This window comes from Euprymna scolopes, unplaced genomic scaffold, assembly GCF_053919585.1.
Source record: "Euprymna scolopes isolate OS-2025 unplaced genomic scaffold, ASM5391958v1 sca1, whole genome shotgun sequence".
NCBI lineage: Eukaryota > Metazoa > Mollusca > Cephalopoda > Sepiida > Sepiolidae > Euprymna > Euprymna scolopes.
Genome location: NW_027633102.1, coordinates 1,190,266 through 1,202,765, shown reverse-complemented (window position 1 = coordinate 1,202,765; position 12,500 = coordinate 1,190,266). Strand labels below are relative to the sequence as shown.

Sequence of the window (12,500 nt, the reverse complement as noted above, 5' to 3'; positions counted from 1 at the left end):
GGTACGGACCGACTCGAGAGCTGCGAAAACCGGACCCGGATTTTCCAGGGCCGCCGAAAGCGCACCGGACGCCGCCCGAGCCGCGGCGCTCTACAGGTACCTTTTCCGTATCTCCGGACGAGCCGATTCCACGGACATGGTCCTTTACGAAGAAGAGAGAACTCTTCCCGGGGCTCCCGGCGACGTCTCCGGGCTCGCTTGCGTCACCGCGGTTTCGCCCGGGAAGCGACGGGCGCCGCCGACATCGCTGCCGACAGCGTCGCCACCCCCGGGCCCTCTCCGAGTCCGGGTTCGGGAATATTAACCCGATTCCCTTTCGACGGGAGGCCGGCCGCTTTTTTTTTGTTTGGGCTTTTGATTCGATTCGATTCGATTCGCTTTCCTTTCACCTTTCATAACGGATCCGGCGCCTTTCGGGAAGACTTTCGCCCGCGTCTTAGGACCGACTGACCCGTGCTCGACCGCCGTTGGCACGGAACCCTTCTCCACTTCGGTCTTCGAAGGTCTCGTTCGAATATTTGCTACTACCACCGAGATCTGCACCCGCGGTCGGCTCCACCCGGGCTCGCGCCCTAGGCTTCCGTGCTCGCCGCGGCGCCCTCCTACTCGTCGCGGCATCGTTTCGGCGCGAAAGTTCATCGCTCCTCGCCGCGACGGTCCGGCATCGGTCCGTCGCTCCAGCGCCATCCATTTTCGGGGCCGGTCGATTCGGCAGGTGAGTTGTTACACACTCCTTAGCGGATTCCGACTTCCGTGGCCACCGTCCTGCTGTCTATATCGACCGACACCCTTTCGGGGATCTCATGGGCGTCGCGTTAGGCACCTTAGCCGGACGTTTGGTTCATCCCACAGCGCCAGTTCTGCTTACCAAAAGTGGCCCACTTGGCACTCGCATTCGAGGTGACCAACCGCCCAGCGAAGCGTGCTGGCGGCGGCGGCCGGATGGGTCGGCTCCGTCGTTCGGGAGAGTCGGCCCGTTCCACCCGTTCCGAGTTCGAGAGTAGGTCGAGGCCGTGAACGGCCCCGGGGCCTCCAATCGTTCGCTTTACCGGATGGAATTGCGACGATCGAGCGCCAGCTATCCTGAGGGAAACTTCGGAGGGAACCAGCTACTAGACGGCTCGATTGGTCTTTCGCCCCTACACCCGGTTCCGACGATCGATTTGCACGTCAGAGGCGCTTCGGACTTCCACCAGAGTTTCCTCTGGCTTCATCCCGACCGGGCGTGGATCGCCATCTTTCGGGTCCCTGGTCGCTCGCTACGCCAGAGTCGGCCGAGTCGTACTCGGAAAAAGGGGAAACCGACCCGGGGGTGATGCGCCCGCGCGCAGCGCCTAAACTCGACGACAAAATAGGACTAGTTCAAGCCGCGGGATCTCACCGATGGGCGGAAGGAGGATATGGAAGCTGGCGCCCGGCAATTCCCCTTTTTGGATGATGCGCCGGTCCCCTCTCGGGGAGGAGGGAAAAACAACCGCACGTCAGCCACGAGCCTTCCCTCTCCTATCTCTCTCGGGAAGAGAGAAAAAAGGAAAAGTTGCGGGCACCGCAGCAGCGACGGCGGAAGGCCGAAAACGCCGCGCCGGCGGGATCGGGCACGGCTCGGAGGCGGGTGAGGCGAGGAGAAGACGACGGCACGAGACCGACGACACCCCCCGACGACCCCCGGACGACTTTGCCACGACACCTCTCCCGATCGACGCCCTCCTACACGCTCTCTCGCTTTCGCTTCGCCTTCGGGGTTAGTCAGAGGTGGCCCCTACGACTCGCGAACGGCCAGGACTCCTCGGTCCGTGTTTCAAGACGGGTCGGGTGGGTTGCCGATGCACGTCGCTGACCCGGGGTGGCGGGCGGCTCGAGTAAAAAAGCGTCGCCGAGCGACCTCTCCGGAAACGGAAACGGGCGCGGGCGGGGTTGCCCCCGACAAGAACCCGAAACGTCGGCGAGGTGCGTGACGGCGAGGCCGCGCCAGTCCTATCCCGCCTCTCATCGCGCACGCGCCCGAGACGGTGGGGCGCCTAAGGAGCGACACACAGAGTGCGTCGCCCGCACGCGACTTCCGGCGGGATCAAAACGGACCGGCTCGCCACGTGTAACGGATCGTGTCAGATTTCCTCCGTTCCCGGCAGAAAGGGGCAGTTACGTTCGCGGGCCCGACGGCCGGTGGCCCCCGACTTCACAAGGTGGGAAGACGGGGGTTTTCAGGGTGATGAAACGCCTGCCGCCTACGGAAAAAAACCCGCGTGTTCGACCTGCACGCCGGGAACGGGTCGCGACGACGGACCGGAGGGGAAGTGCGTCCGGTGCCGGCCGCGCGGAGGTCGCGCCGAAGCGCCCGCGCCATGATTACGCCGAGCGATGATGAAGGGGACGGGTGCAGCGGAGTCGCGCGCGGAGGGAGCAGGAGGAAAGAAGAAGCGGCGGCGACGGATGCGGCGGGTTAGGGCCCGGCGGCAGCAGCGATCGAGAGGACGAGTCCCCTCCGTCGCAGCCAACCGACGCAGCCACCTACCGACGCCGCGGTCGTCACCACGTTTCCCTTCCCGCTATCCACGCGGCCCGTCTCCTTCGTCGGCGACGCGGGCACAAAAGCTGGAACCGCGGGGAACGAGTCCCCCGCGGACACGACGAACGACGACCTGTGCCGCGACGGCCTCTCTTTCAAGAACACACATCGAGTTTGGGCTCGAGCCTAGGCAGCACCGGACTGAGTCCCCCCGCGATCGCGGTGAGCGGTCCCACCCGTTTACCCCTGGGCGGTTTCACGTTCTCTTGAACTCTCTCTCCAAAGTTCTTTTCAACTTTCCCTCACGGTACTTGTCGACTATCGGACTCGTCCCGGTATTTAGCCTTGGATGGAGCTTACCACCCGATTTGGGCTGCGTTCCCAAGCAACCCGACTCTCGGATCGAAGGCCGTCGCTCGCCGTCCGCACCGAATGGGCCTGGCACCCGCCGCGGGCGGCCCCGATCGAGGGAACTCCGAACTATGCGAGACGAAAACGAACGGCTGCCTTCGACCCATGCGCCACACGTCCCGAAGCCTTTAACTTGCGACGGGATTCGGCGTTGGGCTTCTCCCGGTTCACTCGCCGTTACTAAGGGAATCCCGGTTGGTTTCTTTTCCTCCGCTTAGCGATATGCTTAAGTTCAGCGGGTCGTCTCGTCCGAGCCGAGGGCGGCGGTTTTTAGTAGAGTGTGTGTGTTTGGAGGAGAGGAATCTCGATCGGTACCCTCCGTGTGACGACGGCTGGCCGATATAGCGCCCGTCCGACCGAAAATGAAGAAGCCAACAATTAAAAAAAAGCGTGGGTCCTCCCCATCCGACGTTGCGTTGCCTACGACGCGGCCACCTTTTTACGGTGCGACGGCCGTGCTCGTCGCGCTGCTCGAGGCGTCGCTGAGAGACACCTTCATGAGGCAGAGAGCGAGACGAGCAGGCGGCGCTTACGTCGGCAGTCGGTTAGGTCGGTACTTTTTTTTTGGTCTCCCTTCGGCTGCTTTCGGACAGACTCCTCCTGCTCCTCCTCCACAGTGTTTCTTCACGCGGTCGAAAAGGGAAAAGACTCCGCGGTCTGCCAGCGGGAGACGAAGGAGGAGGCCGGAGAGGGTTTTAAAAAAAAAAAAGACATTGAAAGGAGTCAATTCTTTTTTTATTTTTCTTCCCCCTCGTCACTCGCTCCTGCGACGTCCCGGTTACCACCGTGCCGAGGACCGGGCGGGCACGGGGACGGCAAGATGTCGTTTCGTTAACGGAGAAAGACATGTAACGTTCCGCCTCTCGACCGGACGTGGCCCCGAGACAAGGGATCTCGGGGCCGCAATGTGCGTTCGAGGTGTCGATGTTCACTGAGTCCTGCAATTCGCATCAGTTATCGCGGCTGGCCGCGCTCTTCATCGACGGACGAGCCGAGTGATCCCCCGTCCAGGGTTCAGCACTTGGTTTTTTTATATTAGTTTTTGTTTATATAGATTTAGTAGTGTGCGAGGAGGTCTGTGCGAGGAGGCGTGACGGCATTGCAATGTCGCGAGTAGTTTGTTTTTTTAGCTAGCGGCGGTGGCACAGCGGCTGCAAAAAAACAAAAAAAACGATAAAGCGGCGACAAGGCAAAGAAGAAGCGGCCATCACTTGCGGTGGGCGAAAAAACAAACAGGTGGTAAGACGCGGAAGCAAGCAAGAAGAGCTGGGGCTTTAAAAACCTCCGCGTCACCACAAATCTATCTCTCGCTCCGCCTTTTATAGGTTTGTTTGCGCGCATTCGAGGCGTTGACGCCGACAGACAGAGGAGGTAGGCCGGAAAACAACAAACCAGTCTCGAACGGGAAAACGGTAATGATCCTTCCGCAGGTTCACCTACGGAAACCTTGTTACGACTTTTACTTCCTCTAAACGATCGGGTTCGGTCGTCTTCTCCAGGCATCGAACGCCGAGGCGTAGATGCACGAGTGTCGTGACGGACACGTCGCGCACTGCCCGGCGGCGTCGTCGGCCAGATCCGAGGACCTCACCGGACCGTTCGATCGGTAGTAGCGACGGGCGGTGTGTACAAAGGGCAGGGACGTGATCGACGCGGGCTGTTGACCCGCGCCTACCGGGAATTCCTCGTTCACGGGGTTGGTTACAGGCCCCGATCCCTATCACGGGAGGTGGTTCAGAGGTTTCCCAACCCTCTCGGGCCGGGGCGAAGTCCCCGCTGATACCTCCAGTGTAGCGCGCGTGCGGCCCCGGACATCTAAGGGCATCACAGACCTGTTATCGCTCCGCCTCGTGTGGCTTTCTGCCACCCGTCCCTCTAAGAAGTGCGTGAGAAAACCGACCCGGACCCGAGCGCCACGGAGGACGCCGAGCCCGCCGTAAAAATCACTGACATCGGCGCACTAGTTAGCAGGCCGGAGTCTCGTTCGTTATCGGAATCAACCAGACGGATCGCTCCACCAACTAAGAACGGCCATGCACCACCACCCACCGAATCGAGAAAGAGCTATCGATCTGTCAATCCTACCGGTGTCCGGACCGGGTGAGTTTTCCCGTGTTGAGTCAAATTAAGCCGCAGGCTCCACTCCTGGTGGTGCCCTTCCGTCAATTCCTTTAAGTTTCAGCTTTGCAACCATACTCCCCCCGGAACCGAACTCTGGTTTCCCGCAGGCTACCCGCCGGGTCATGGAAGCGAACGCCGGCGGATCGCCGGTCGGCATCGTTTACGGTCGGAACTACGACGGTATCTGATCGTCTTCGAACCTCCGACTTTCGCTCTTGATCGAGGAAAACGTGCTTGCCACACGCCATCGCTGCAGTTCGTCTTGCGACGATCCAAGAATTTCACCTCTAACGTCGCAATACGAGTGGCCCCGACCGCTCCCTTCGATCATTGCCTCGCCGTAGACGGAGACCGACAGACGTAGACGAGGCCCTCTTCCATCATTCCATGCTTATCGTATGCAAGCTTGAACAGCCCGCTCTGAGCACTCTAATTTTTTCAAAGTGAACGTACCGGCCGCCGCGGACACTCGGTTAAGAGCACCCTTGGAGGAGAAACCGCCGACCGCAACACGCGCGCAGACAAGACACGAAGCAGGGACTCGGAGCGGACCGGGGGGTTCAAAAAAAAAGAGGAACGCGCGGAAAGGGAGAGGGAGAGAAGCGCGGGGGTCAGAGTGCGGGGATGCGAATGAACGCACCCAAACACACACACGTAGCACCCCCCCGTTAGACTACTCCCGGAACCGAACCGACGACCACTTGTTTTTTTTTTCCCGGATCCCGATCACGACCTCCTCGTCCACCTCGCCGGCAGGACCGCGTGGCGGGTATGCTAGCGGTTGACACCGGCGGAAAGGGCCGGGAATGCGAACGGACGACCAAAGTCAACGACGGACGATGGCGCCGCCGCCCCGGGGCCGCTTGCGCGACCACGAACCCGAGTTCGGACTACGAGCTTTTTAACCGCAACAACTTTAATATACGCTACCGGAGCTGGAATTACCGCGGCTGCTGGCACCAGACTTGCCCTCCGGTTGGTCCTCGTTAACGGATTTGAAGTGTACTCATTCCGATCGCGGGGCCTCGACAGAGTCCCGCGTCGTTATTTTTCGTCACTACCTCCCCGTGCCGGGAGTGGGTAATTTGCGCGCCTGCTGCCTTCCTTGGATGTGGTAGCCGTTTCGCATGCTCCCTCTCCGGAATCGAACCCCGATTCCCCGTTACCCGTAGTAACCACGGTAGGCACTTAACCGACCGTCGACAGTTGATAGGGCGGACCCTCGAGAGACCCGTCGCCGGGCGTGAAAGCTCGTGCGATCGACCAGTGAGTTATCCAGAGTCACCAAAGCGGAGCGCGCCGCCCTATGAGCCCCGCCACCGAACGGACCCGCGAGCGGGAACGCCGACGACGGGAGGACGGAATGACGCGCATCGGTCTCAGTCTAATATGTAGCGCCGCGACCCGGAACGGCCGACGCGGGTGCCAGCGCGCGAGGCGTGGCGACGACGGCGCGCCGACCGATCGCGGCCTGTGTCACATGTATTAGCTCTAGAATTGCCACAGTTATCCATCGCCTCCGAGGAGGAATACGGTCCCGAGGATTAGGTCCGGTTCCTGAGCCATTCGCGGTTTCGCCCGTTCTAATGCGTGGCGTGAACTTACACTTGCATGGCTTAAGCTTTGAGACAAGCATATGACTACTGGCAGGATCAACCAGGTATCGTTGGAATTTGGGACTTTGTTTCGACAGAACGACAGACCGACCGACCGACCGACCGACATAAGACAGACAACTACAACGACGGGCACGTGTTTATTTATTTTTCGAGGGGGTTCGCCGTCAGAAGAAGCGCGCTGCCCGCGCTGATGGCCTCTTTTTTGTTTCTCCCCTGACTTGGACCGAGACCGAGACTCAAAGAACGAAAGCGACCAACGTCGACAACAACAACGACAACGGCACCCTTGACAGCGATACATACGACAAACGACAAGCAGCACGACGGCAGTGCACACGGACATCGAGGGTCAAGGTGCAGACTGAACTCGCCGAGGTCGTCGTCATCGTGGTCGCCATCGATTCCGTCTCGTCGTCGTCGTCGTCAACGTCCACGTCACAGCCGGCCGAGAAGAGAGAACAGACGACAGCGTCGACAACAACAACATCGACAACGGCACCCTTGACAGCGATACATACGACAAACGACAAACAGCACGACGGCAGTGCACACGGACATCGGAGGTCAAGGTGCAGACTGGAATCGTCGAGGTCGTCGTCATCGTGGTCGCCATCGATGCCGTCTCGTCGTCGTCGTCGTCGTCTTCGTCGTCGTCGTCGTCATCAACGTACCAACCGACCGAGACGAGAGAGCAAGCAACAACGTCGACAACAACAACGACAACGGCACCCTTGACAGCGATACATACGACAAACGACAAACAGCACGACGGCAGTGCACACGGACATCGGAGGTCAAGGTGCAGACTGAACTCGTCGAGGTCGTCGTCATCGTGGTCGCCATCGATGCCGTCTCGTCGTCGTCGTCGTCTCCGTCGTCGTCGTCGTCGTCGCCAACGTCAACGTCAACATCACAGCCGTCATCGGGGAGGAGCTGGACCAGGGCAGCGGCGGCGTAAATTTTCCCGTCACCTTCGTCGTCGCCTTCGTCGACCGACCGACCGACCGGCGTCGTGTTCGTGCTCGGAAAACCGAGGAGAGACAACGTGCACATGGCGCGTTCTCGCAAGCGGCTCCTCGGTCCGATTTTTTTGGGCGGCTTTTTCGAGCTTTTTTTTTTTTTTCTCACCCTTTCGTCCGTGCGACGGCGAACGTTAGGGGAAAAAAAAAAAAAAAAAAAAAAAACGACAACAACGCGGCGGACCGGGCGAACAACATCGTCGACACACACGACATTGACGACCGGTCCCCCTTTTCACAATCGCATCGAGATAAAAACGAACGAGTCCGATTCGAGCACCGAGTCGCGAGCGGGAGGACTGTCGGTGCAAGTATCGATCACTGACGTGAGCGCTTCGCCGGACAGAGGATGGCTCATCCGGCAGCCGTGCAAATCGACGGTATGGGAAGAACGAACAAGAAGAGCAACGACTTGATCGGCGGCTTGGGAACTGCGGACGGTGAAAACGGGTTAATCGACTGCGACCACGACTGCTCGATCGATCTTCTTTGGCGCTAACAAAGGTGGAGGTGGCGCAAGAAGGGACTAGCGCTATCACCGTCCACGTATCAGAAGATGCGGCGGCAGACGTCGACGCTTATGCGTTGTCGGACGAGAAGTCGCTGCAGCACGTGTACCGCGAGCGGGACGTCCAAGGTTTTGCCAGACGGAAAGAAATCGGGTGTCAGCGAACGTTCACACGGCTGTGAGATCGGACGCTGACAGGAGTAGGAGGCGGCAGGCAGGCGGCGGTTACGGCGGCGGCGCCTGCTGCTGCTCATCCTCCTGTTTGCTGCGGCGACTTCCAGGACGGGAGAGCATCGAACAACGTACGTATGGTTACAAGGGGATCAGGATCTACATAGTGCATCCCCCGCGGCTATTTTTGTTTGTTTGTTCGCTCGTTCGTTAATTCGTTCGTTCGTTCGTTCGTTCGTTACAATGTACGTTTTTCCGTTCGACGGCGGCAGAGAGCGGCGGCGTTCGGCGGCAGAGAGCGGCGGCGTTTCTCCCTAATCCGGAGGATTTATCGGTCGCACAGCGATGGGTCGTTCGGCCGATCATCGAAAGATTCGCAGGTAGTGGTTGAATGGCAGAACGGCAGCAACAACAGCGGCGGCTGAGAGCGGCGAACGCTGAGGCGGAAGCAGAAGCTGCAGCAAACGTATCGGCTAAACATGGTGGACATAGATATGGCTGACGACGCGGGTACCACGACGACTATGGAACCAGGAAAAGGAGCCGTTAGTTGTTCCAACATATCGTTCGACACGTCGAGCAGCCCTAGGTCCACGGAGAAGCACACACACGTACCACGTATTATAACCTAACGACGATGAGCGGGCGCACGGTTGGCAGGAACGAAGGCGGCGGATCAAAACAAGTTGGAGCGCGGCGACAGCGATAACGGTGACAGCCCTAGGCGGCGGGAGATGCCACTTTCTGACGCCTTTGCGACAAGCCCGTAGAGACGTTCCGGACCACCACGAGGCAAAGAGTCGCTGCTCCGACGAACCGACACACCAAAGTGTGCTTCCTACCGAACATGTTTTATAAAACTTTCAAACTGGAAAACCCCAGAAATGGTGTTGGTATTCGTCCAGACCCACCTCCGACACCTGAAAATGGTGGTCAAAAAAAACGTCGATTATACGAAGCGACATTTCTGGGTCGGCGATTTTCCAGTTTTACGCCTACTGCCACATGGGGATGTCGGTAGGCGTCGCAAAGTGCCTTCTCGACGCCTAGGCACACCAGGACTTTGTCATTTTTTTCCTCCCCTCGACATTCCTGGTCCGGTCTATTCCGATTTTACACCTACCGCCATGTGGGGGTGGCAGTAGGCGTCGAAAAGTGCCTTCTCGACCGCTAGCGACACCACTACTTTATCGAGCTCTGGAGGCCCGCACACCGACCCGGGGGCCGCGGAGTCGACCCCGGGGGCCTCCTGGCGTCGCCGCCGCCTCACTTGGACGCCTTCCGCAACCTGTGGTCCCGCTCGGGGCCGCCGGGAGCCTCGCCGACCTGACCGGTGGTCGGTAGGCGTCTGGGAAGCGCCCGGCCGACCTGGACGAGGTCCCCCTGGCCCCCGGGGACACCCCTTAGTTGGATGGGGGTGCTGTCCCGGGCACACATGCAACCCGCGGCCGCCTACCGACAGCCCCCTTCGCTCGATCGCTACTCCTTTCCAACATATGTCGGAGAAGCCGGGCGGTTGTGAAACCCCAGAAATGGTGTTGGTATTCGTCCAGACCCACCTCCGACACCTGAAAATGGTGGTCAAAAAAACGTCGATTATACGAAGCGACATTTCTGGTCGGCGATTTTCCAGTTTTGCGCCTACCGCCATGTGGGGGTGGCAGTAGGCGTCGAAAAGTGCCTTCTCGACCGCTAGCGACACCACTACTTTATCGAGCTCTGGAGGCCCGCACACCGACCCGGGGGCCGCGGAGTCGACCCCGGGGGCCTCCTGGCGTCGCCGCCGCTCACTTGGACGCCTTCCGCAACCCTGTGGTCCCGCTCGGGGCCGCCGGGAGCCTCGCCGACCTGACCGGTGTCGGTAGGCGTCTGGAAGCGCCCGGCCGACCTGGACGAGGTCCCCCTGGCCCCCGGGGGACACCCCTTAGTTGGATGGGGGTGCTGTCCCGGGCACACATGCAACCCGCGGCCGCCTACCGACAGCCCCCTTCGCTCGATCGCTACTCCTTTCCAACATATGTCGGAGAAGCCGGGCGGTTGTGAAACCCCAGAAATGGTGTTGGTATTCGTCCAGACCCACCTCCGACACCTGAAAATGGTGGTCAAAAAAAACGTCGATTATACGAAGCGACATTTCTGGTCGGCGATTTTCCAGTTTTGCGCCTACCGCCATGTGGGGGTGGCAGTAGGCGTCGAAAAGTGCCTTCTCGACCGCTAGCGACACCACTACTTTATCGAGCTCTGGAGGCCCGCACACCGACCCGGGGGCCGCGGAGTCGACCCCGGGGGCCTCCTGGCGTCGCCGCCGCTCACTTGGACGCCTTCCGCAACCTGTGGTCCCGCTCGGGGCCGCCGGGAGCCTCGCCGACCTGACCGGTGTCGGTAGGCGTCTGGAAGCGCCCGGCCGACCTGGACGAGGTCCCCCTGGCCCCCGGGGGACACCCCTTAGTTGGATGGGGGTGCTGTCCCGGGCACACATGCAACCCGCGGCCGCCTACCGACAGCCCCCTTCGCTCGATCGCTACTCCTTTCCAACATATGTCGGAGAAGCCGGGCGGTTGTGAAACCCCAGAAATGGTGTTGGTATTCGTCCAGACCCACCTCCGACACCTGAAAATGGTGGTCAAAAAAAACGTCGATTATACGAAGCGACATTTCTGGTCGGCGATTTTCCAGTTTTGCGCCTACCGCCATGTGGGGGTGGCAGTAGGCGTCGAAAAGTGCCTTCTCGACCGCTAGCGACACCACTACTTTATCGAGCTCTGGAGGCCCGCACACCGACCCGGGGGCCGCGGAGTCGACCCCGGGGGCCTCCTGGCGTCGCCGCCGCTCACTTGGGACGCCTTCCGCAACCTGTGGTCCCCGCTCGGGGCCGCCGGGAGCCTCGCCGACCTGACCGGTGTCGGTAGGCGTCAGTCAAACTTGCTTAAGAGGCAAAGCCTCCTCACACCTTAAGAGAGTCACAGTTAGTCCCGCCGTTTACCCGTGGTCGTCGTCGGGGGTGCCGTCGGTGTGTTTCGGCGTGTTTCTTTCTTACTTTAGCTCGCTCCTATAAGCTAACTCAGCAGCCCCTGCTAAAATCAATTTATCATTATTTTCAATCTATCGAAAAATCTTAATTTATTATTATTTTCCAACTATCGAAAATCTTAATAGAGTTGGGGTTTTTTTGTTTGTTTTTTTTTTTAAATTCCATTGTAACAACAGACAGCCAGCCAGCAGCATGTGGTGTCGGTAGGCGTCTGGAAGCGCTTGAGGAGGCAGAGGAGTTGGCAAGCTCGCTAAACTGCCCGCTGGTGTGGTGGTGTCGGTAGAGGCGTCTTGAATATACCCGGTCGCTCGATCGACGACGACGACGGCTAGGTGGCCGAGGAGGAGGACTACCTACCTACCTACCTACCTACCTAGCTAGCTAGCTAGCCGAATAGCCGTGGTAGTCGTCAGTCAAACTTGCTTAAGAGGCAAAGTCCCGCCGTTTACCCGTGGTCGTCGTCGGGGGTGCCGGTCGGTGTGTTTCGGCGTGTTTCTTTCTTACTTTAGCTCGCTCCTATAAGCTAACTCAGCAGCCCTGCTAAAATCAATTTATCATTATTTTCAATCTATCGAAAATCTTAATTTATTATTATTTTCCAACTATCGAAAATCTTAATAGAGTTGGGGTTTTTTGTTTGTTTTTTTTTTTAAATTCCATTGTAACAACAGACAGCCAGCCAGCAGCATGTGGTGTCGGTAGGCGTCTGGAAGCGCTTGAGGAGGCAGAGGAGTTGGCAAGCTCGCTAAACTGCCCGCTGGTGTGGTGGTGTCGGTAGAGGCGTCTTGAATATACCCGGGTCCCGCTCGATCGACGACGACGGCTAGGTGGCCGAGGAGGAGGACTACCTACCTACCTACCTAGCCGAATAGCCGTGGTAGTCGTCAGTCAAACTTGCTTAAGAGGCGGCAAAGTCCCGCCGTTTACCCGTGGTCGTCGTCGGGGGTGCCGGTCGGTGTGTTTCGGCGTGTTTCTTTCTTACTTTAGCTCGCTCCTATAAGCTAACTCAGCAGCCCTGCTAAAATCAATTTATCATTATTTTCAATCTATCGAAAATCTTAATTTATTATTATTTTCCAACTATCGAAAATCTTAATAGAGTTGGGGTTTTTTG

General features: G+C 59.0%; 2 non-coding genes and 1 pseudogene across 2 annotated transcripts in view; all 3 read right to left on the bottom strand.

Annotated features, from left to right (window-relative positions):
• The window catches only part of LOC145273597 (large subunit ribosomal RNA), a 5,724-nt gene extending 2,544 nt beyond the window's left edge, over nucleotides 1-3,180 (bottom strand). Inside the window, exon 1 of the ribosomal RNA XR_013866420.1 lies at nucleotides 1-3,180. This exon is cut by the window's left edge and continues 2,544 nt beyond it. This is a non-coding gene — a ribosomal RNA (large subunit ribosomal RNA).
• A 594-nt stretch (nucleotides 3,181-3,774) lies between these two features.
• Nucleotides 3,775-3,932, bottom strand: LOC145273573 (5.8S ribosomal RNA). Its single transcript, XR_013866399.1, has one exon. It is a non-coding gene; the product is annotated as a 5.8S ribosomal RNA (ribosomal RNA).
• A 398-nt stretch (nucleotides 3,933-4,330) lies between these two features.
• On the bottom strand, nucleotides 4,331-6,701 carry LOC145273453 (small subunit ribosomal RNA; annotated as a pseudogene).
• Nucleotides 6,702-12,500: the final 5,799 nt, after the last annotated feature.